Source organism: Lissotriton helveticus, chromosome 12, assembly GCF_964261635.1.
Source record: "Lissotriton helveticus chromosome 12, aLisHel1.1, whole genome shotgun sequence".
NCBI classification, from domain to species: Eukaryota; Metazoa; Chordata; class Amphibia; order Caudata; family Salamandridae; genus Lissotriton; species Lissotriton helveticus.
This window is the reverse complement of record NC_136073.1, coordinates 239,765,880-239,791,319: the sequence shown is the minus strand read 5'-3', so window position 1 is coordinate 239,791,319 and position 25,440 is coordinate 239,765,880. Positions and strand designations below refer to the sequence as shown.

The following is a 25,440-nucleotide window of genomic DNA, read 5'->3' as shown; positions in this document are numbered from 1 at the left end:
TCATTGAGGAATCTTGTTTTTTGGACTCCCAGCAAGCTGGGTTCAGACCTGCGCACTCCACAGAGGCAGTTATACTCTATGTGATGGAGGAGTTGCGCAGAGGGGCCAACGCTAACATCTGTCAGGCCCTGGTGCTTCTGGATCTGTCGGCCGCCTTCGACACGGTCGACCATGGCATCCTTGTCGACCGTGTCGGAGAGGCCGGCATCCAGGGCACCGCCCTTGACTGGATCTGCTCTTTTCTGTCTGGACGCCAACAGGCAGTCACTGTCCCAATTTTCAGCAGACCAGGTCGGGCTGACCTGCGGAGTCCCGCAGGGTTCCTCCTTGTCCCCACTCCTTTTTAATTTGTATTTGGCTCCCTTGATCCGCTCTCTCCGCAGTTTGAATGTCACCGCGTTTAATTACGCGGATGACATTCAACTGGTCTTTACCATCGACCCCTCGGATGAATCAATCTCCACTTTTCAAACCACCCTTTGTTTCATTAGCAACTGGATGAGCTCAAACCATCTTAAGCTCAACCCCGACAAGACTGAGCTGGTTCTTGTCGGGGGGCCTTCTAATCCCTGGCAACCCTCTTTTTGGCCGTCCAGTCTAGGCAACCCCCCTTGCCCAGTGAACTCAGCTAAAAGCCTGGGGGTTATCATAAGCAGCGATCTCTCTATGAAACCCCAAATCAGCGCGGTAGTGTCCTCCAGCCACTTTCAGCTAAGGAAGATTCGCAAAATCTCCCGCCTCCTCACTATCGAGGCCCTTACCTTGGCCTTGTTAGCGTTAGTCATTTCTAGACTCGACTACGCTAACGCGCTTTACATAGGCATTCCTGACTACCAAGCCAAGAGACTCCAGCTGATTCAAAATCAGGCCGCTCGTCTCATCTTCTGACAGCCCAGACACCAACATGTTCGCCCTCTTTTAAAAAGTCTTCACTGGCTCCCGGTCACTGCACGCTGCAAGTTTAAATTAGGCTGCATAATTTTTAAATCTCTTGCAGGCGGTGGCCCCTCTTTCATTTCCTCTCTCCTTCACCCATATGTCCCCTCACGCAATCTTCCCTCGTCCCAACTGGCTTTGCTATCAGTCCCGAGATTCAAGAGGAAGAAACATGGTGGACTTAGGTTTTCTTTCTTAGCTCCTTTTTTCTGGAATGCCCTTCCCCTCCCTCTAAGGTTGCCTTCCTCCTACTCTAGGTTTAGATCCCGCCTTAAAACTTTTTTGTTCACTGAGGCCTACAATTAGCTCTGTCCCTCACTTTCTCTCTGTCTCTTCAGCGCAAGCGCCAAGAAACCTTCAGGTGTTAGTAGCGCTATAAAAATTGTTTTAACATAACATAACATTGAAGTCCCTCGACCCGACTTATAGGCCCGAACTGCAGACAAGGGCCTATAATGTGGGTGAGGCCCTTAAACAACAGGTATAGCCCAAGGTCTATAAGGCTATTAGAACATTCCACCCACTAAGGGTACAATGTTTTACATTTTAAAACGGAGAAACAGAGCCATCCATTGGAATGCTGGAACAGAAGGATTATACCAGCCATTTTAAGCCCGGAGCATCTACATTGCCTTCAATAGAGCTCCCAACATTTCAATGTTCTAATAAAGATTTGATACACGTTTCCTCCCACACCATTTGTGATTCATCAGAGGACCTTAATTTCATCTTGACGCTTCTCATGTATATGCTTTTTAACCTGATGCATAGCTGATTGGTGTCTTCGGACGTTAAATGTCTTATTGGGATTGTCAGCTCGTCACATGAGTGAACTTGATACCCTTTCTGTGCATCTGTACTATACTACCTTTTCCCAGAGAAGTTGGTGCTGAGGATTTGGGTGATATTCTTGCTAAAGTTTGTGACTCACTTTTACATTAGGAAATAAGCCACTCAGCCAGCTTTCTTTGCTTCCCACTCTCCCCGCAAGAAGACAGTTTTGGAGTCTATCAGCTGGAATCCAAAAGTACTTTAAGCTTTTACATGGATCAATTGAAGGGTTTCTGCAGAGCAAAGAAGGAGAAGAGTGTGTAGAAGAGGACCATATTGAGGTGGCTAGTCTTCTGCATTAAGATTTGCTAAACACTTGGCAAGAAGTAGTCCCTAGAACATCTGAAAGCCGATTTCACCAGGGCTTAGGGTTCTACCACAGCGATGACATGTGGAGTCTCAGACATCTGCCAAACTGCAACATGGGCATAAGTGCAACTTTCATGAAGCACTACTACCTTGACAGACAGGTCTGATTGGAAGGAAATTCTGCACTTGGCCCTGCAGGACATTTAGAGAGGAGGCCACTCCACAGACCCTTAGCTTAAGTGTGTACTGCTTTGGTATCTATTCTTAGATGAGGTATTTGTAGTTAGAAATAGCCATCATAAAATTGAGTTACTTACATTTTTGTAACGTGCTTTTGGGTTTATACTCGAACTGTTAATTTTTCACCTATCACACTTTGTAAAGTGGTCTTTTTGTCAGCATGCTGGTACCAGCACTTGTTTATGCTCTGCATCGGAGTGTGCTCAAAGGGAAAAGACAAGAAACTGAGACCCGCGCATAGCCTAGGGTGCTTACATGTGGTTCTTCCCTGTCCCCTTTAGCTCGGTGTAGAGTTTTTGTGGAGCTGCATTGCACCACCTAGTGGTGCACTGCTATGGATAAGTTATTTTGGTAAAGTCTGATGCCTGGGGAGTATTCAGAGGAGAAGAATCTGCAGTTGGCGTATCCACCAGAAAGTGTGCTAGCTTAGTTAAGTAACTTGTTCAGCTATATAATTTTCATTATTTTACATCCATTGTTTTCATTTTGAAATACTTTTCGTACTTAAAGTAATACTTTGTTTGTCAAAAATGTAACTTGTCAAAAAACTTCTAAGACAGTGGTAGTTAATGTTGGTAAATATCAACAAGGTTTAAGGACTCAACTTCTGTGTAAGAAATCTATTAATTCTGAAAATCAGGTTAGAGTGGGTGGTTTTAGTCATCAAACAGGACCTTATGTGAGAGAAGCAGCAATTGATTAGAACAAACTCGTAAAGCTAGTGTTTTCTCATACATCAGGACCCTGTGAGTCCCATCAGTTTTGAGTACAAGTGCATCCAGCCTAAGGAGAGCCACTAAGATTGGAGTATTGGTGCAGGAGTTGCAGGTGGTTCTGGCTGTCATGTACTCCAAGCCACATCGTAGATAAAACCCACAGACCATGAGTAGTGATCAGAGTTTTTTCCTCCGTATACATATAATATCCCTCCGCACCCGTCCCCCCATTGGTCTCTAATGCAGGAATTTGGAAAGACCTTTGCACCGTCATAGAAAAGGGTAAAAAAAAAAAAAAATTCTGCCAGTCAGTGCTCTTGGAAACCAATAGAATTCCCAGTGACTAGCCCTCAGAGTACATCTAAGGTTTTGCCATCTCCACCATAGAGCAACCAGATTTGCTCCTCAAAGGATGGCAATCATGTAATAGTCAGGAAACAGTTTACATTTATCAATAGCTTATCGCAATTGGAAGCCTTGGAGGTGTTTTAAATACTCCAGCCTCATCAGATAGTCTTTATTTATCCCCCTTTCAATTCAGAAACTGACTCTATATCTTCCGCCGCCAATGGAATATTAAAGTCCTTGAAAAGGTGTATACAGCCTAACTCCAGTCCAACTTTGTCCCATTACATCCTTGACGTGGCAATCTGGTGTGCAGTTGTCATACTGAAACTCCGTAGTGCTGAATGACTTCCGTGATGCAGATAAGTTTCTTCATTGTTCCTGCTACTGTATCTTTCTGCAGTGTTGAAATGATGGAACACTACATTTGCATAAACAGCATGCAAATGGTACCTGTTTCGCTCAACCTTTTCATAAGGTTCAATAATAATAAACCTTATGCAATAAAGCTGGATTCCCACAGCCTTTTCACCACAGACCCTCAGTTCAGTGACTTGCAGAACCCCATAGGATTCTCCCTATCATCTCCAAGAAAGGATTACCACAGCTATAAAATGAACACGATAAAACCCTGCAGCCTAACCTGCATGTCCTCTACTATTATATCATCAACAGACTTGTCAGACCAGCAATACCAGTTTGAAAACCTCTTTAACGTGGTTGCTGCTAGAAAGTACTGTATGATGTATAATGGCCTCAAATTGGTCCGCAACTAAAATCCTAGCGGTTGTCACCAAGGAAGCAATGGATCCCCTACATTCTTGAAGAGTGCCTTTCTTTAGAGAAGAGGTACCATAACGTATGTTGAAATGATATCGGGTTTTGAACTTAAAAGTAAATTTTTTAAGCAGAACCACTGGGCAGTGCTATATTGGAAAGGACTGCAACTTGCTGAATTGTACTCTATTGCTTTCAGTGTGGTTTCCCAATTATCACTGTTTTTTCAATACAGAATCTCTCAATATATGGTTTATATTGTCTCTGTTCTAATAACCTCCTTAAAATTATATCCAGATCAATATAAAAAAAACTCCATCCTGCAAGAGCCATTACTGTGTCCATAATGCCTACTCTTCTTCTGCGCCAAGAACCAATGAAGTGCTGCAAAATGCTAATTTAACAAACCAGATGCACTTTCCAGCACCGGATGCGACTCATGTCTGGCATCTCACACTTATTCTTGTCTAGCCGCCGCTTGTCTTCTGCCAACCCTTACTTGGTGTCTTGAACATGTTGCCTCTCGCTCTAGTCTAGTTCTCATGCTATGGGACCTTTTATAACTTGCTCTTCCTAAAACAGTCTAATTTCTTCCCCCACATAGTCCCCACCAAAATGCTCCACTTGTAAATGTAAATGTAGGCGTAATTATAGAGCGCACTAATACTCCGGAACCCGGAGTGTCCTGGCGCTGTACTCATACCGCTAGGGAACCCGTCCTGGCTTTTCCCCGTGAAATGTCCACTCCTGGGCATCCCCGGGGTGCAACCAGGCATCCCCAGCGCTGTAGAGGGCCGTTGTGGAGACTAAGCAAGCTATTGCCCAGAGTTGCAGCGTGGGACTCGTGCTCAGAGTAGGCACCGAGGCGAGAAATCAGGTCCGAGGAATTATGAGCCCAAGAACCGCCGAGGTCAGCCGAGATCAGCCGAGGCGGGATTTGAACCCTGGTCCCGGGCCAGGCCTCTACACCAGGGACTGCCGCTCTAAGCAGTGAGCCACACTTCTCCACTTGTACGTCTTCACTCAAGTCTACAGTGACTTTACCAATGTGTTGTGGCTTATGTTCTGTACCCCCACCTCGTTTACTCCAAACGCTGTACTGAGATGTTCCCTTGTTTTAATTTTCTACACTCGTGCATTATTTGTCATGGTGTATTTTGTGTGTAGAACTGTTGCACACTCCCTACTGTTCCTTATTTATCAGTGATGTGCATTGTTGATGGTATTGCTTTACTACTTGTTTTTCTAACTTTGAGTGTTTCCAGACTGTTTCTCGTCAATTAAATGGCAGACTTATTTAGGAACATATGTCCCAACAAGACCTTGCAGAACATATATTCTAGAAAATCTGATTGCTTTGTGAATGGGAGAAGTAAGTACATAAACGTATTCGGTCCTATTCCTTTTGCGGACCCCCCACCCCCACATTTTTGCCAACTGAAGTCCTTCTTATTTTTAGAGGCCTGTAAGTGTAGTGTATTGGCTCTCTCCTGTTCCTATGTCCACTGAACCATCATTTTGTTCAGTCTCAGAAAGGAGATAGCTTTTAAAAAGTTAATATCCGTGGTTGAGATGTCATCAGTTGAAAACTATGCATCGTGCAGTGAGCGTACTTAATGAAAAATCAAACTGAATAACAATTATTGGTTTAGAAGATCACTGACTGTGCTTCATATTTAAACCACAGCGATTACAGAGAGCTTGTAATTATCACTCTTTCTTTTTGAAATCTGCAATTAACTTTTTTCCTGAGGGGCGAGAGTTAGGATTGTGCATCTTTGGTTTTCTTGTGGATGAAACCATTGATTGTGCCACCGGTCCAAAGAAAATGTATTAGTCTGATGTTGAGCTGATATTGTTTGAGTATGAAGGTGTTGTTGAAACAGACGGCAGCTCTGATTTTAAATGTTGCCATGGTATGAAGTATATTAATCCCACTCTGGAGTTCAGCTTTTGGGCAAATACCTGTTCTTTTCAGAAAACGTCATATGACTCTCCAGTGCAATCGTATCAAAGCACCAAAATAGTGGTTTGAATTGCAAAGTCTCCAAGGAGAGAAGAAATCTGAAAATCATGTTGAAGTTTATATTTAAGAAAGTATTTCAACTATGCAAATTCTGAGTCCTAAGCTAGATAAACAGCTGGTATATCTGCATTGCTCAGTATGTTGCGATTGCTCGTGGCTGCTCTGACTCTGGACATGATCTTTTGAAAGCTTGAGGTACACACTGAAGAGTGAAGGTCAGAATTGGAATGAGGCAGCAATTAATTGGTGCGCTTAAAAATTAAATTCGTGATGGACATTTTTTCCAGACTTTTTACTACTGCTGAATATTGATCTAAAAGATAATTTTCTGCAGAGTAGTGCAACCTATTTACTCGTCTAGTATGCCAATTCAGACTACCAATTCTTACTCACAAAAGCCATTTTTGGTTTATAAAATATTGATCCTGGATGTCCATATAAACACATTTAACAGAAAATGGACTAGATACATCTAAGATGAGATATCAAACCAGGAAATGAACCTGTAGCTGGTGCACCAGATTTTAATTAGGGCAGGAGTACTCGCAAAGATTTTTCCAGGTGTCAAAGTTTTGTCTGTGATTTGCCCGAGGGCCGCATTGATGCCAGCCTGCCAAATGGCGGTTGGGTGAAGGGGTTTGTGGGGGATTGGCGGTAAGGTAGTTGTAAGCGAAGGAAATAAATCTAGTGACAGACTTTAACAATGTGAAAGCAGAAAACCTGGGATTAATCCCTGCTTCCCCACTTTTCCAAATTGTGTGATCCCAGGCAATAGTTTAACTTCACATTCCCTCCTTCATCATTATCGCATATATAAGGACCATAAAATACATGATTTCAGGGTGTGCGCTGTACAAAACATTCTACAGTGTTCAATTTTATAAACTATAATGTTTATGTATAATAGAAACCCAGGACACTCAAGAAGTGCATATAACTGATTTGCCTCTTTAGTTCACTATTGGTGTTGTTGTCAGAGTAGGGGGAAAAATTAATGTTTCTAAACTCATGTTTGAAAACTAACTTTTAAATTAATACTAAATGCACATATATAATCAATTGTACTAAGGTACTGCATGTTAATTAAATATACATTTCGAATTTTGAAGATACTGTCCTAATTTTACACTTTTTCTGTAAGAAGTCCGTAAAAACGAAGGTGTTTCTAAAGTTAGGCTCGGGACTCCCTAGTTACTTCCTTTCTTTAACCTCAATTAACCTTAAAATAAATGATTGCCTGTCTATGTAATATCTTTTTATCGTTTGTGCTGAGTCAAGTAAACAGCAGGCCAGTGCTCCTGTTGATCAGAGGGACGTACTTTGAATATCCATTAACTAGGGCCTATGTTTTCAATAGTACAGTGTCAACTTAGAGATTTTTAGCTTGGGTTGTTGGACCAACAGACATCCGTTAAGAGTGGTTGCAACTTACTTTTGAGCTAGGAGTAGGCAAACTTCCCTCTAGTGAGTCTGTATTTTACCAGGAACCTTTAGTATTTGTGTTTAATTTAAAAAGGGATGGGGAGGAAGACCAGGCATGATAATGTAAAGGGCAATGCCCTAAATTACTGTTCTGACCTAAAAAAAAAAAGTGATTCATAATCAGCTTAATTGCTTTGTTACTTAAGCACTTCTGAAGGTCCCAGAAGATGGTCTGCCAATGTTGGTCATAAAACTGGAGGCCTCCAAAGGGGTTTTTGGAAGTATATTTGTCATCACATTACACGATTGACAATTTGAACTTGACACACTGATAAAAGCTTACTTTGATTAAACCAATAGAACATGATTGTTGTGGCAGGTAGGTCAGTTTTTTTTCTTACATTCGTCTGGTATGAGCACACAATACAAATATGCATGAGGCTCTAATAGGGGGACCGCTCTGTTTCTTTAAACCCTTTCTGCACTCCTCCTGGTACTGACTGCCCAGCTACAGCATTGAGCTGTAGATGTACTCAGTGACTTTCGTTTTGTTTTTTTTTAAGCAGGAGACAACAGAAGTGATCTTAACCAGGGGGCCCTTCCTGGGCCATACCATACTCCCAATGATCAAGATTGTTGCTTGGGTGAAGGAGGGAAGATCTATCCTCAAACCATCTCCTAACCACAAAGTTTTTTTGGGGTTTTTTACGGGTGACATAATGTGAACAAAATGAGTGGGACTACTCCCAACCCTAAAGTTTCTCACTGTGGTCAATGGGTAGTTAAATTGTTCTCTGTGCCTCACCTCACAACGCCTCCGTTGAGGACCAGAGAATATTTTTATGCTCTGACTTGATAGCGCCGCTGTCGCCAGGCAATTATGTGATAACCTACGGGAGAGGGGCTGTGGCCCCACCCACATGTTTGGAGCCAGGAGTACATATTTAGATTGGGCAGTAGTTGCATGCTTCCACAAAATAGCGCTTCCCATCCCCACAGCTGTGATAATTTCGCTTACCAAGCTGCTTGAACTTTCAGGGGCTATTAAAGTATCTTAGAAAACCAGATAATTTGATGTTTTTCCTCTGGCAGCAGCACAGGTAGGAGGAGGCAGTCATTAACAAACATACACTTTTAGGTCTTGCTTGACAATTCATGCCAAAACGGACCTTTTAACATTACAATGCTTGTTTGCTAAGGGAAGAGTTGGGAGCTGTTTTAAACGCTCCCAGCACCTCCCCCATTCTGATCCTTACTTTTGTTGCTGTCATAGGTATGATTGCTATGCACCTTTCAACGTGCAATCTCCAGTGTTTTTGTTGTAGCTTTTATTTACTGTGGTTTACTTAAATCTTTCGAAATTGGACTGCAAACTTGGGCTCGTTTTCAAGAAGTGCTATACAAGAAATGTACTAGGATGACAAGAGAGCTAACAGGAGCAGAGATTCCTCGTCAGTGTGCAAGTGTTGAAAATATAGTGTTATGATGTTTCGATTAATCAAAATAATAGCCCACGTCTGTGACTAGAGCAGTGGTGCCCCCTGACATTGACATGACTTAATTCTGAAACAGGCTGTATGAGCTACCGCTCGTTTATCTCCAGTATTCACCACAGACATGTTGAAAATCCAAGGAAATCACACCGAGGTTTACATTTGCAATGAAAAGGATCCTGCTCGAGGGAGGGTTTCAGGGAATTCTAAAAAGTACATAAATAAAAATGGTCACTCTGTTCTCTGTCCGTTGCAGCAAGGGAGTTAAACTACCCACAAAGGGATTTAGCATTTAATTCAGATGTTGGATGTTGTAATGGTTTCTGAGAAAATATCAGACCCGCAAAGACAGTAGCCATTAACCAGATTTTTAGCTTCACTCTTAGAATTTCACCTGCTTGCATCTGATTTACAGCTCTGGGCACAATTAACCCGGGGAAACCATAACCCCCTATCCTTCACTTGCTTAACAAGAGAAATGGACTATTGCCCTGCATCTCAGTCAGAGTTGATTATTTGTGAGAATCAGGAAATGCCACATTGTTCCAAAACATAAATACATATAAACCTCTCTGGCCAGCATCAGGATGAAAGAGGTTAGTTTCTCACTACTAGTAATTTCCCCATGGTTAGGATTGATACTACACCAGGTGAACTGCGCACAGTAGCCAGCAATTTCTCTCCATTTTACTGTTAAGCCAAATATTTCATAATGGCCTCTGCGCAGCTTTTGACGATCTTTGCAGCTGGTGTCGCCAGACTCTGGATGTGCAGAAAATCATGTTTAAGTCTGCATTTTGTTGGCGCAGCTTTCAAACTAACCTGTTGCTAGCAATATAAATAATGTGGGCTTCGGGTCCACTCCTTTCAAAATGTATTTTTGACCACCCTCTTTCTGCGGTTTGTTTGAGACTGTCCATAATATCGTGGTTTCGCCCAGTACATTATTCGCTAGTCACCTAACGTCGTTAACTTTTTTTGGAAGTATCCTTCCGCACTCTCGGGTGACTTCATAGAACTGGACTACTTTACCACTGCAGCCCGCCTCATGTCGGATCCCACTATGCTTTTTCGCATGTCTGGCTCTATTGTGCAATGCTGCAAACCCCCTCCCCCCACGTTCTGAAATGTACCTTTCTCTAGGAAAAATGCAATGCAATCCGGGATGAAGGACTCGTTTGGCAGAGTGCAAGCAGACATTTAAATGTCGATTGTACCAATTGCATAGGCTTCGTTGTCCAAAATAGATATTTTCATTAATTCATAAATGTGCTTGATCAACCTTATACTACACATTCAGATAAAGCTCTGGCACAGACGTGTCAACAGCCCAGCAGTGAAATGGTTTTGCTACTTTATCCACAAGGGAATGTGAAATGACTGAATATTACGTTGTATACTCCACCAGAAGCTGCAAAATAAGGAAGTAAATCAAATTAAAATGAGTTAATTAGATTCTGAGCAAAGATACGGTATTAAGATTCATACAGTATGCAGAAAGATCATGCTACTCTTTATTTGCAGAAGAAACTGCTTTAATATTTGCAACAAAAAAAACCAGTAGCAATGTTTCTGGTTCTACCTGCTTTATTTAGCATTGCTTCGTACGTAGCCTTTCGGCTGCGTCTCTTTGCCAAGGTCTTTCGACTGACCTTTGCTGACGATGGCACTGCTGAGTATTCGCATGAAATACAAGTGATCGGAAGTAAAATGTCACTGAGATCCTACTGTAGCTAAGTAATGCTTCTGGTGGCAGGGTGTGAAGCAGTCTAAAGCACTCAACCACCCCGGTGAGTGCACGCGCTCGGCTTCCAGAGCTGTGCGCAACGATGACCACGGCTCTGGGCGCTTTCCAAGGCCCCAACACTGATCTCCTGGATGGAAAGAGCAGGAGGCGCATCGGCGGACGCAGCAGTAGCTGGAATGGAGAAAGAAGCTTTTGTGCCATTAATAACATCCCTGGCCCCCTGCCAAGGCTCTGAGTGTGGGATTAGCCTGAACAATCAAGACTGCAGGATCAAAACAAGGAGGCAGGAATGGCGAGGTCACACTGCAGCCATCTGCGCTGCCGCAGTGGGGGGAGGGGCGGAGTGGAGTGGCGACATCAGGCTGGGGATGAACGGAGTCCTATAGCGCGCAGACTGGGAATATTATTGTACCCTAATAAAGAACCATAGACCTAGCTGAAACGATCTTAGTTCCAAAGTAGTTTTACCTTCATGTGAGGAGTGTTAGTTTAGGATATACATCTCTCTCTCTATAGATATATTGACATTTTACTGTTGCTTGTTTGTGATATGTGCTTTTATTGCGCTTTAACCGAAACAGATATGTTCAGTTATATTGCTTTTTGCACAAGTATTGACACCTAGTGACTCAACTGTAGGGCCACATAAAGGACCCTGAACTGAGGTTTTTGTTCTGCTTTTGTTTTCTGTTCCTTTACTTGAGTATGTAAACTTTTTAGATTATATCTTATTGGCCTTGGGCGTGTAATCTCTTAATAGTTGTAGTGTTAGACTATCTTAGTATTATAATGTTTGTACTAATTTGTTTTAATCGTAGAATTGGTTTTTAACCTCTGTGCGTCCTACAGGAGTATTTTTTTAAATTATGTATGTACACATGTATGCCCTATGTTATTTTCCACTTTATTTGAAAGATTTTTCTCTTCCGTTGCCCTTTTTTGTAACTTGGGAGTTCGTTACTTGTTATGTACAGTTAAACACTGCTGCTACACTTGGGCATGTTTTACTGCTACAGCACACATATATATATATAATATATATATATATATATATATATATATATATATATATATATAATCCCTTTTTTGATACAAATTGCGCCGCACACAGGAGCTTCGTTTATCTTGATTAATTGGCACAGATCCTAAGTCTATCACACCAACGCATTTCGGCCTGGCAGCCTTTCTCACGGTAGGTGTCACTACTTTTACCATCTGTATTTAAAGCAGTCACATGACGTTACATTCTCCCATAGAATTCTGGGTGTTGTAGTTTTGAAATTATAAACATGCAGAGCACCTTTGTGATAGATTTTTGTTATGTGTATATATATATATATATATCTATTGCCAGTAGTTTGGCCTTATCACTACGTCTGGTTCAAGTCTTAAAGATTCAGCAGCAGAGTCTCAGAGGTTCGTCATAAGTCTGCGTGTAAGATACTTAGTTTTTTTGTGGTATAATTTACTCTGTGTAGCCGTAGTGACAGTCAAGTTTGCATACTTGCCAAATGAAGGGTTTGTATGTAGTCTGTCCACATGACTGATGGCTCTGGTCCTTTATTGGGATGTATTGACAAAAGAGCTTGAAACATGAAAGTAGATGAGGGCCGTCCGGTCAACCTATGCTTGATAGACAATAGTACATGCATTGCTGCTCTCTACTCTAAACATTTGTATAGTAATTACTTTCTTTGTAATTAACGCCATCTTAACATTGTGTTCGAGGCATATAGGCTGCAGACCACACACTATTGCATTAGATCACCATCTGGTGGTGGGCCCGGACGATTACACTTTGTTGTTGTCTTGGAAGAGTCTTTGTCTGTCGGATGACTCCTCCCTTAGATCGTAGTGCCAATGGGCATCGACTCCATCTTCAGATTGTTTTTTTCCATCATCGGGCTCGGATGTGTTCATCGTTCGGTCCCGTTACCGATCTCTTTTCAAATTCATAAATCAATCATAATACGATCGGCATCGTTTTCGACAGTGATTTCGGTTATCCACGTCGAAGAAAGGCTTCACTTCTCGATTCTAGCGTTCGTCTGGCCCGTCGGGCCCAACTGCGCCATTGGGCCTTTGGCTCATGGAAAGAACACCCTTCAAGAAGTGCCCTCTGTGTGGACAAACATTCCCTCACACCGATCTTCATGAGGTTTGCAAACTGTGCTTATCCCCAGAGCACGAGAGTCGTGACTGTGAGGCCTGCGCTTCGTTCCTGTCCAAGAAAACCATCGGGGACCGTCGAGCTCGAAGAGTAATGGTGCGGTCATCTTCATCGACACCAGACCTCATCATAGACGAGGCTCCGATCAAAGTAGACGCTGAAGAACAGCAGCACCAAGACATCGCTTCCGAAACACAGGATCCAGCTTCTGGAGCAGAGGATCAATCGGAAGATGACGATCTTCCAGCTGGTACACAGGTCGTGAATACAAGCGTCGACCCTGTTCACCCCACCATACCTGGACAGGGTTCGGTTCCACCTCCACCTTCGGGTCCACGTGCTCACCGACCAAAACCTTCCGACGCCCCGCCTTCTGACTCGGCAGCGAAGAATCTAAAAAAGCCTTCAGTCTACTCTGGCTCGAGTCAGTCAGTCAGTCAGTCGGTCCCGAAAAGCAGAAGGTCCTTAAGCCAAAATTAACACCGGCACCAAAGCATCCATCGGTACGGAAAGCAGTCGAGCCTAAAGCAATTTCAGCACCGAAAAAGGTTCCCAAGGCTACCGAACCAAAGACCACCCCGGTTCCGAAAAGTGGACCCGAAGACGGTTCCGGTTCCGAAACATACTTCGGCTCCGAGGGTAGATGAGTCCAAACGTACCCTGGGAACAAAAATTGCGGATCCAAAGAGCACGGATCCTAAAAAAAAAACAAGATGACAAGTCTTCGGAACCGAAACCAAAACCTGCTCCAAAGACAAGACACTGTAGAAACTAAGCATTTCGGCCCCAAACCAGATAAATCGGCGCTGAAGAAGGATTTTCCAGTAGAAGAGCTTTTCCAACCTGACCAAAGAAAAAGACTTCATATTAATCCAAAGACTGGACATATCACTACAGTGCCTTGAAAGAGGAAAATGGACTATCCTAAACCACCGCCAGTTCCTCTAAAAAAGCATGCTCAAACTTCCCCCATAAGGATTCCTTCACCAGAAGTAGAAATACCAATAGATATTTCTCCTGTACATTCACCGTCTAGTACACATAGTCTTATACCACAAGATTAGGATGATGAGAATAGCTACTCACAGGAGGTAGAGAGTGAACATCACATAGACGACATTAATGACCCATATGATATTCCTGGGCCATCAGGTGACCCATGGGAAGATTATAATGCACCAGATCTGCCACAAGACGATGCATACCTGTCTAGACCATCTCCCCCAGATGACACTATTGGGTTTACGCAGCTCATTCATAGAGCAGCCGCTTTCCATGGAGTAGACTTGCACACAGATCCAGTGGAAGAAGACTTCCTAATGGACACACTACTGTCGCCACATAAGACCACAACCACACTTCCAATACTTAGTGGAGTGGTAAGACATGCACCCGAAATATTTAAAGATCCAGTCAGAGCTAGGGTTATTAAACCCAGACTGGAATAAAAGTAGAAAGCGGCTCCAACTGATACAGCATACATTAAAGGACAGTTGCCATTGGACTCACTAGTAGTGTCAAATGCGAGAAAAAAAGCTAACCCACAGACAACAGGGGATGCTCCACCCCCTGACAAAGAGTCTAAGCTTTTAGATGCTTCAGGAAAACGCACCATCTCACAAGCAGCCAATGTCTGGAGGATTGCTAACACTCAAGCTTTGATAGCAAGATATGATAGAGCTCATTATGATGCAACACTTGCCAGAACAATATAAAACCAGGGCTTCTGACCTAATACAAGAAGGCAAGGTTATTACAAATACTTCCATACACTGTGCACTAGACACTGCAGACACAGCCTCTAGAGCAATAAATACAGGGGTACTGTTGTGTAGACATGCATGGCTACGCATCTCTGGGTTCAAACCAGAAGTACAAGCCAGTATCTTAAACCAACCATTTGACCAGCGACACCTTTTCGGTCCAACAGTCGATAGTGCACTAGAAAAGATGAAGAAAGATACAGATACGGCAAAATCCGTGGGAGCTTTGCAAACGCAAGCCCATAGACCTTCCTTTAGTCGCTCCTCATATAGGGGCGCCTCTAAGGGTTTCCAAACTGACAATACCTCCTCTTCTTACAAAGCGCCCAACCAAACCTCGCCCAGTAAGGGATATTATAGAGGAGGGTATAAAGGAAACATGAATAAGGGCGGAGGTAGAGGAAACCACAATCGCAACGCCTCTACTCCCAAATAGTGACTTCACTTCCATCCCCCCAGACCACCCCACTCCTGTCGGGGGGAGGCTACAACAGTTCCTACCTGTCTGGAACTCCATCACCACAGACAGGTGGGTAAGACAAATGATTCAGTCAGGTTATTGCCTTGAGCTCACTTCCACTCCTCCAACAATACCACCCAGGCAGCGTCCCATGTCACAAGAACACCGCGTACTACTAAGACCAGAGGTGGCATCGCTACTGCAAAAGAATGCAATAGAACCAGTCCCAAAAAAACATCAAAACACAGGAGTTTATTCTCTATACTTTCTCATACCCAAAAAGGACGGGTCCCTCAGATCTATTTTAGATCTAAGGCCCCTAAATCTGTACATACAATCAGATCACTTTCATATGGTCACACTACAACAGGTTCTACCGTTGCTAAAGAAAGGCGACTTCCTTGCCACATTAGATCTCAAGGATGCCTACTTCCACATTTCCATCCATCAATCGCACAGAAAGTACCTACGTTTCATATTAGAAGGTCAACACTACCAATTCAAGGTACTCCCTTTCGGAGTAACTACAACACTTCGAGTGTTCACAAAGTGTCTAGCAGTAGTAGCAGCACACTTGAGAAGGGACAGCATTCATGTCTTCCGATATCTGGACGACTGGTTAATAAAATCCAAGTCATACAACCAATGTGTACAGCACACGCATCAAACGATATGCCTGCTACGCAAACTGGGATTCACAGTAAATCAAAAGAAGTCACATCTCCAACCGTCCCTGTCTCAGCAGTATCTATGTGCCACAATAGATACCTCCAAGACAATAGCGTAACCCAACAAGAATACAAAGTATGCAGGATCTTATCAAAAGATTCCAGCCACAACACTCACTACCAGCTCGAGTGTTCATGCAACTAATAGGAATGATGGCATCTTGCATTCTCATAGTACCATACCCGACTACAAATGCGCCCCATACAAGAGTGCTTGGCAAGTCAGTGGAATCAGGCTCAGCAACAAATAACAGATCTGGTGGTGGGAGACGACCGGACATATCGCTCTCTGCAATGGTGGAACATCACAAACCTTTCCAAGGGCAGGCCGTTTATAGAATCTGTTCCACAAATGATACTAACCACAGACCCATCTCTCACAGGATGGGGAGCGCATTTACAAAGACACACAGTACAGGGTACATGGACACTGCAACAAAAACTACTCCACATAAATCATCTGGAGTTACTAGCGATTTTTCTAGCTCTAAAATCGTTTCAGCATTACCTATCGAACAAAGCTGTACTAGTCCGGACTGACAATATGACAGCAATGTACTACATTCAAAAACAAGAAGGAACAAACTCCTTACAGCTCTCCTGGCTTGCGCAGAGCATATGGAGGTGGGCCATTCCTCAGAACATTTTTCTGTTAGCAGAACATCTACCAGGAGTTCACAATCAAGTTGCAGATCTGTTAAGTCGTCAGACAACAGGTACACGAATGGGAATTTCATCAAGTTCTTCAGCCATTTTTTCAAAAGTGGGGTCAACCAGAGATAGATCTATTTGCTACACACCACAACTCCAAATGCCCAAGCTTCTCCGCCAGATACCCACACCCATTACCCAAAGGCAATGCGGTATGGATAAACTGGTCAAACAAATTTGCATACGCTTTTCCACCCCTCCCACTAATTCCATTAGTGGTATGCAAGCTACAGCAACATTCTCTCACATTGATTCTCATAGCACCAACGTGGGCAAGACAACCCTGGTACACCACACTACTAGAGCTCTCAGTAGTACCACATCACAAATTAAAACTCTCCCCACATCTACAGACACAGAACCATGGAGAGATGCATCCAGACCCAATGTAGCTCAATCTAGCGATTTGGCTCCTGAGGTTTTAGAATTTGGATATCTAAATTTACAACCTGATTGCATGAATGTTCAAAAAGAAGCAAGACACCCTACCACTAGAGCATGTTATGCAGCAAAGTGGAAAAGGTTTGTTGTATATTGCACAAATAACATCAACCCCTTCGATGTTTCCATACAAAACATCATATGCTACCTGTTACACCTGCAAAGATCTAACTTAGCGTACTCCTCAATCAGGTTACATCTTGCTGCTACAGCAGCATATCTTCAAAACAGACAACATTTGTAGTATCTGCAATCAAAGCGTTTACGGAAGGACTTAAAAGAATAATTCCTCCCAGAATACCACCCTCTCCAGTATGGAATTTAAATATTGTTCTCACAAGACTTATGGGTCCTCCTTTCGAACCATTACATAAGTGTGAATTACAGTTCCTTATATAGAAAGTTGCTTTTTTAGTAGTTGTTACCTCACTTAGAAGAGTAAGTGAGATCCAGGCATTAACAATTCAAGAACCAATTATACAACATCACAATAAAGTGGTTCCTAAAACAAATCCAAAGTTTCTGCCAAAAGTAATTTCACCTTTCCACCTCAACCAATCTATTGAGTTGCCAGTATTTTTCCCCCAACCGCAAACAGTTGCAGAAAGAGCTCTACGTACATTAGATGTAAAAAGAGCGCTTCTCTACTACATTGATCGGACAAAACCATTTCGTAAAACTAAACAACTGTTTGTGTCCTTTTTCCTCCACATAAGGGCAATCCTATTTCAAAATCAGGCATTGCAAGATGGTTTGTTAAGTGCATTCAAATTTGTTACCAAAAAGCAAAACACACTCTATCCATTCCCCCTAGGGCTCATTCTACCCATAAGTTAGGGGCATCTATGGCATTCCTAGGAAATATACCATTAGATGACATCTGTAGAGCAGCTACATGGTCTACTCCGCACACATTTACAAAACACTACTGTGTAGATGTGCAGGCAAAACAACAAGCAAGTGTGGGCCAGGCTGTACTCAAAACATTATTTTAAACTACTGCAACAGATTCGGGTGGTCGCTGCTAAGGGAGAAACTGCTGTGCAATCTATGCAATAGTGTATGGTCTGCAGCCCATATGCCTCGAACAGAAAATGCTACTTACCAGTATGCATCTGTTCTTGGCATGTAGGGCTGCTGAACCACACACGCCCACCCGCCTCCCTGGCTACCTGCATCTGTTCCAGTATTATTTTATTTAGATACACAACACATGGTCATCTTTATCTGTACTCATACAACTCCATCATTTGCCCAATGGCGAAAACAATCTGAAGATGGAGTAGATGGCCAAGCGCACTACGATCTAAGGGAGGAGTCATCCAACAGACAAAGACTCTTCCAAGACAACAACAGTGTAATCATCCGGGCCCACCAGCAGATGGTGATCTAATGCAATAGTGTGTGGTTCTGCAGCCCCACATGCCAAGAACAGATGCATACTGGTAAGTAGCATTTTCCTTACTTTATGGTTGTACTGCGCTTCACCCTATATGTGAAGCTCATTGCTTTGTGTCCAACTCGCCTTCTTTGGTATACATATTTAATGCATGACCCTCTCTCAAGAGGACTAAAACCATTCACTTTGGTAGCTCATTCTGAAATGTCTGCTTTTTGACACCAAAACATCTTTCACCTTCTAGCTAGTTTTTTTTATATTGGACAGGAGCTAGCAGCCTCACAAAAAAACCATGACAAAAAGAACATCGACAAGCCAAAAGGCTGTAAGTCAATGCCAGACGTATTAACTTTGTCATTGATTGTTTCAATTGCTTCGGCACATTAACTCGAACAGCCATCATCTTCTAGCCTCTTCCGTGCTCATGACTGTCCCCGGCTGTCATGAGTCACGATGGGCGTGTGCGCACGACGGCCGGGGGTCATCCTAGCCATTCCCATGATTGGAATGTCCCAGTATAGCGGCGGAATTTGCGCCGCAGCGAAGCGGCTAGAGTCGCGGCTAGAGTCATGCCTCGAAGTTTGCCTGAAGCTTGGTAATGGCTCCACTGTACTCTTAAGTAGCTGAAGTCCTTCACTCTATTCTTTATCGTTTCTCTGGTTTCCCACCCAAATAACTCCACTGAACTTGGGTTTCATGACCTTATCCTGTTAATGCCAAGCTGCTACGAGCTTTTTAGCCTATGCCTTGTAAGGTACTGAACTTCTAATGTTTCTTCCTTGGTTGTGGAGAAGTGTGGCTCACCGGTTAGAGGAGGCAGTCCCTGATGCAGAGGTCAGACCCGGGACTTGAGACCTTATGGTGAAAAGGCGCTATATAAGAACGTATGATTTACGATTTGATTTGATTTCCTTTACCCTTGTATCATAACTACGTTGTTGCCAACCAACTCACCCGTACACTTCTGTGGGGCAGATTCACATCTGCCTATGTATAGCCCTCCAGAACCTTTCCTTTCTTTAGTGAACATTTGAACAGAATGGCAAGTGGTGCTTTCGCCACCTTTGAAGTATCTTCTCATTGTTGGATATATGCTACCCAATCTTGGTATCTTAAACGTTAAGTGTGTATGCTTTTTAGTTCTCACTTATATTTGGAGCCTTCAGTTTTCCTATACAATCATGTTAAGAAATATTGGTTCAATAATTTATTTTTCCTCTCCCAATCTCCTACATGCACATTTTTCCCTTGCTGTCCCTTGCTCTCCTGCTGAATTAAGTGTAATACTAGAAAACAATATTCTCTGAATCGCATAGTATTCCACCTCTGTATCAGGTTGGCTGCAATTTGTTAGAATATTCCGCTGCTAGTCTGTTTTAAGTAATTACAAGTACAGTTATTTTAAAGGTTATTAGAGGATGAAGGCTCCTGTGTGGCTGCTACAAAAGGACAGATATTTTTTAAACTGTAAAGAATGTGTATGGCAATTATCAGTTCCACCTCAATATTGACCTCCAAATGTCTGAACTTTAAAAGGTTAAAAGTGCTTAGTTTGGTCTCTAAATATTTGAGGACTAGTGGATTGCTCTTCATCTTTAACTTAAGAACGTAACTTGGATCTAAAGCAGGTTTACTGACAAAGTTCAGTCATTAATATATTTAACGCTTCTAGCAAGGCTGTTAACAGCATATTTTCTCCTCTTTCCTTAGGAGAGTACTCTTGCTGCTTAAATACGTCTTGCACAACTATACTAGTAGTACATTTTCAGTGCTTGTCCTGAAACCTGACTCGATCTGTAACTACGCAGCTTTAATCCTAGAAATCAGATGGTTTTTCCCCCCTTTTGAATACAAAAAATATATCCGGCCACTCATGTCCTGACCCTATGTCCTTTTCTTCTCCTTCATGAATTGTTAGATGGGCCTTCGCAGCTTCGCACATAGGCTTGCGTTACAGTCGAAATGAGAACCTATATTATGGCTAGCACTGGCAAAATTACCCTTTTTGCGTAAATGGGTGTTTTGCATTTGAATAGGGCACACATTGATCCCTAAGTGACATTCTTAAGTGGGGCTGAAGTTGTACTGTTGACAGTGAAATTACATCGTGCTCAGTTTTACAAAAAGTAGCCTGTACCCGGAAATCTTTGAGTAGCATGCTTATTATAATTTTAACATTAAAGGTGCCCTCATCTGATCGCATGGTCTTGCGATAATTTTTTGTTCCTCTTACTTGCTGTTATGCTTTTTACTGGCGCTATAAACTTGTGTTGTTACTATCCCCCAGCTTCATGCTGCTTAATATATTCATATCTGCAGTATAGGATTCGAATTTATGACCTCCGGGTCTCACGATTAGTCATCAGTAAGCATCACGTCTTAATAACCTGATCGGCTAGTTATTTTTAATTCTTGGTTATAGACTACTTTAGCTATTGTCGTCGAAATACCTGTTGTGCAGAATACCAATACAATACCACTGATGGTATAAGAGAAGCTAGTAAAGTACAGAACATTCAACTGACATACCAAGTTATCCTATGTTTTCATCTCTTCAGATACAGATTAGCTCGGTGTGGAATGCTTTTATTCGGTCACTCGTAAATTATCACTGCAGTGGCTCTGAAGCTGACTGCATTCCAAGCAGGTTGAGTTGAGTGTCAAACTGAACGGATGCTTCCTCATTCCACGGTAAACTTCCCTTCTCCCCATGTAGTGTTTTTTGCTGACTAATCTGGAACGGGCTGCATCAATCATTCTGGTCACTTCCCCTTCTCTCTCCTGCTTTGTCACTTCTGAGGTGGGGTGATGTCTTGAGAGGAATATAAAAACCTGTTGCCCCAATGTTTGTCCTCTTTGTGGCTTTTTTTTCTGCTATTTGGATTGAAGTCGGACTGCTTTTAATCTTTCTGCAGGATGATCTTTGGTTGCATAACAAAGTCCTGTTGATGGCCTAGAATGCTTTTGGTGTCAGGCCCAAGGGTAATTGGTTTTATGCATTTAATACAATTGGTGATTTTTGTGGAAGGCAGCAGTTGCCAACCATGCCAACTATGCTTACCATAGCATATGTGCCTTCTTGTTCTGCACTAGAGCACTTTCAGAGACAATATTGGTAATTGCAAGGCAATCTGGAGGGGTTTGTTTGGTGCAGCAGATAAAGGCAAGAAGAGCAACATGGGAACTAGAAAGCAAGACCCTGGCAGTTCCTATGGTGGGGCACCAGGAGGAAAGTGATGGCATGAAAATATTCTGTTAAACAATTGGAAGCCTGAGCCATCTGCACGGCCTCCATGGTATTTCTCCGTGAGGGACTGCAGTGGGGCCTGATGTGAAATGCGAAAAGAACAATACCAAATTAGTCCTCCTGGCAGTTGTTAGCCATTCAGGTGGCCAGACCATTTGGAACACATTGTCTCTGTCTGCAGTTGTATCTGATGTAAGCAGCCCCTCTACCTTCTTTAACCCGTTTACCGCGGCGGACATTCTGCCGTGCTGCGGGCGTTCTATTGAGCAGGCGGGGCTGCGTCGGCCAACGGTCGTGCACAACACCCGCAATGTAATGCTCGCGTCGGCCAACGAAACCTGCAACATAATTTCATCTAATGTAAATTGAAATGGTCACAATTGTTTCTGCGGAAATGCTAGAGATGTTTTTAGGAAAATGGGCTATTAGTTGCGAAGGATGTGGGTCCTTCACAAGTAATAAGCCTGCATCCTTCTATCTGTTGGGAACCTACTACCCCATTTTAGTACTCTACTCTTAACAGCGTAGTGAGGCTGAATAGTCCAAAGCCTACTCAGTGGAGGATGGTGTGGACTTGCACCCCAGTCTGAAGGTGCATACCAAACGCCCAATAATTTGTTGTTTGTCAATACTTTTACCTCTTAAATTTAAAATAGTTTATAACTAGCACACTACTCAATGTTACATATTAATTTGGGAACCTACATCGCAATAGGTGGAAATACCTATGACACCATCTGAACAGTTCACACCTCTAGTGAGCCTTGTTCCTGCTAACCACAGTACCATACGCATGTAATACACAATATCATGTAGTGTAGTTATCAGAAGGTAAGCAAACTGGTGTTGTCAGGGTGCCCGTCTACACAAAGGAGGGCCAGGGGTGATTTATACACGTGCAGGAGTTTACTTCCAATTCATATAACTAACATACAAAAAGAAACATCTGGGTCTGAAAAGAAGTGAGAAAAAAACCTAGCTGAACAGGGATGTTCCTTTTTTTGGATCAAATTCCCTCACCCACCAGAGGCAGCATGCTTCATCTGTGTGGGCTACAACTCCCTCACTGAGAAGGAGGAGGTATTTGGATGTTTTGGGATAGTAAGTTGAAACCTTGTTCCGAGCTAAAGGGTGGTGAGGTATTCTCGTGCAAAAAATAAGAATAAAGTGATTAAAAGTGACTCCAGGGCAGGCGTGCAACTTTATTCATGCGTGCCTTGGTCAGGGTTAAAAAGGAGAAACAGGGTCACTGCACTGGTTGCGCCACCCTGCTATGATTCGCTAATTATAGGTAAACCTGTTTCTTCCTGGTATACCCTCAGAAGAGACGTGCAGGCATCTGTCGCTCCTGCTCAAACAACCGTGCTCATGAATTAAAATTAGTGCTCATACATGAAAAAATGCAACAAATTACACAACCAATCAGTGGTCCATAGGGATTCATGGATGGATTCACTGTGAATCAGCAAGTTTGAACCTGGCGGTAGATGCACACTATGAAGGGCTTTTGACATGAACATTTGTGCACCCAGATCCCCACACCAGGGCCCCTCGAGTTGAGGCACAACACCCGACAGTTGTGGGCTGATTCACAGTGGATCCATCCTTGAATCGCTCTATCGACCACTGATTGGTTGATACCTTCTCTGAGAGCTTTAGTCCTGCTCTGTCACAGCCCTGGTTCCTTCTGTCAAACTTTAAAGGGTAGCTCCTTCTTTGACTAGTTTCCGAGGTATGCCTTCCCCCATTTGTCTATGGGGTTGAGCCTTCCAGTGCCAGGTGCATTGTGGTGCGTAATTTGCACATAATGATTCTGTGGCCGCCTTTCTCATCTCCCAGGAACAGGCTTAATTACTGTGGGGAGACCTTTTATCCTCCAGCTAGCCAGCAGAGTTTTCAACTTGGCCCAGCAGGGTGATTAAGAAACCAGAATCTAATTATGAGCGAATTTAGAGAAAAAGGAAAATCTTGAAGTTCTACAAGAAGCGCAGATCTGTGGAAACTCTGCATTCATAATCCTGATTTTCCATAGAATTATTACGTCCATGATATCTTGTGTATAATACAGTAAATCACATACCCTTTGCAGTTAAGTACTATAGACATATAATGTGAGTAGGCATTCACAGTCTAAGGCCTACAACAGATATGAACAAATGTTTGAAGGGTTCCTTCTACGACAGACTACCCTGTGTGCAGATACCTGGCTGAATAGGAGCGTAGATCAGTCTGCTCATCACACACGTGTTCATGCTAAGCTAAAGCCTCTTACAGAATCTGCTCAGCATAGAACCTTGTTTAACTGAAAGACCCTGCAGAATGTTCAATCCATTTTAACATAGTTTGTAGTAATCAAGACTGGTTGTGAGACCTACTTAGACCGGAGTTGTATCAGAGGGCAGAGGCCATGGAGACTGGTATATTAGGATGGGAAGCGTGCAGTGATGACAGGAATGGCCTACAGCCATGTGGCTCCCTGAGTGGGTAGCAGAGGACACCGTGAGCTGAGGCTTTCAGGTGGATTCTAGAAGAAAAGATAGACTATAAGTAAGGCAGCGGGACAAAGTACTTGGCTCTACAAGCTACTGCTGGAACCACTCTACTCTGTTACCGTGCTGCCCACATTCCTTACTGCACCTCTGGCTCTCAGTGTTAGACACGATGATCGTAATTGTTTCTATCAGCTTCCACAATATTTTTGCATTTTCAAAGATATACTCTAAAACTGAAAAGTAATTGGGACAGAATATGACTATACTGCAGAGTACACAAACACTAAATTGCATGCCATTTTGCACACTGTGCAGGTCCGCTGTAGCCAAGGTGATTGTTTTTTTTTTTTAACTGTTTCATCTATTTTCATGTAATACTGCAGGCTACATTGACGTTCGGAAAGGGTATGAGGGGGGAAAGCCAGAGAAATCCAACAGATGCAGTTCATTGGAGAGCACAAGTAAGACTGAAAACTAAACCAAGTGGCATGGGTGGTCTTTTCACCAGCTACACAAGGAATGATCGGAGGTAAGCCAGGAAATAAACTACAGCTTCCCGTAGTCAGCAATCACTTTCTTGTTCGACGTCTTCCCGGAGCTTGAGCCAAACTTCTCCATTGCGCATACAACATGCATGCCTTTTACGACGGAGCCAAATACGACGTGCTTGCCGTCCAACCACGTGGTCTTGGCAGTGCATATGAAGAACTGAGAACCGTTCGTGTTGGGCCCAGCATTGGCCATGGACAGAATTCCAGCGCCAGTATGTTTGAGTGTGAAGTTCTTGTCAGCAAACTTGGCACCATAGATTGATTTTCCACCGGTTCCATTGTGGTTCGGGAAGTCACCACCCTGAAACATGAACTCGGGAATGATTCTGTGAAAGTACAATCCCTTGAAACCAAACCCCTTTTCCATTGTGCACAGGGCTCCGAAGTTATCCATTTCGATGCGTCCCAAGGGGGCACCATCAGCCTTGACATCAAAGAATACCCTCCAAACCATGGTGGCGATTATATGGGTTGAACAGTGTCGGAGGTGACTGCTCGTCTGCTTCGAAGCTCCCGCCTGGTAGAGAGGCCGAAGAGAAAGCCAAGGTGATTGTTTTCTGAGAAGTATTTACATCCTCAAAACGACTTTCCGGTGTTGAGAAGTATTGTTGCACCCACTTATCTGGAAATATGTAT

At 43.1% G+C, this 25,440-nt stretch overlaps 1 protein-coding gene and 1 pseudogene across 5 annotated transcripts in view; one reads left to right on the top strand and one right to left on the bottom strand.

Annotated features, from left to right (window-relative positions):
• ANKRD11 (ankyrin repeat domain 11) overlaps positions 1-25,440 on the top strand; it is a 1,187,914-nt gene that overhangs the window by 373,163 nt on the left and 789,311 nt on the right. The window lies entirely within an intron of this gene.
• On the bottom strand, positions 24,641-25,258 carry LOC144799641 (peptidyl-prolyl cis-trans isomerase A pseudogene; annotated as a pseudogene).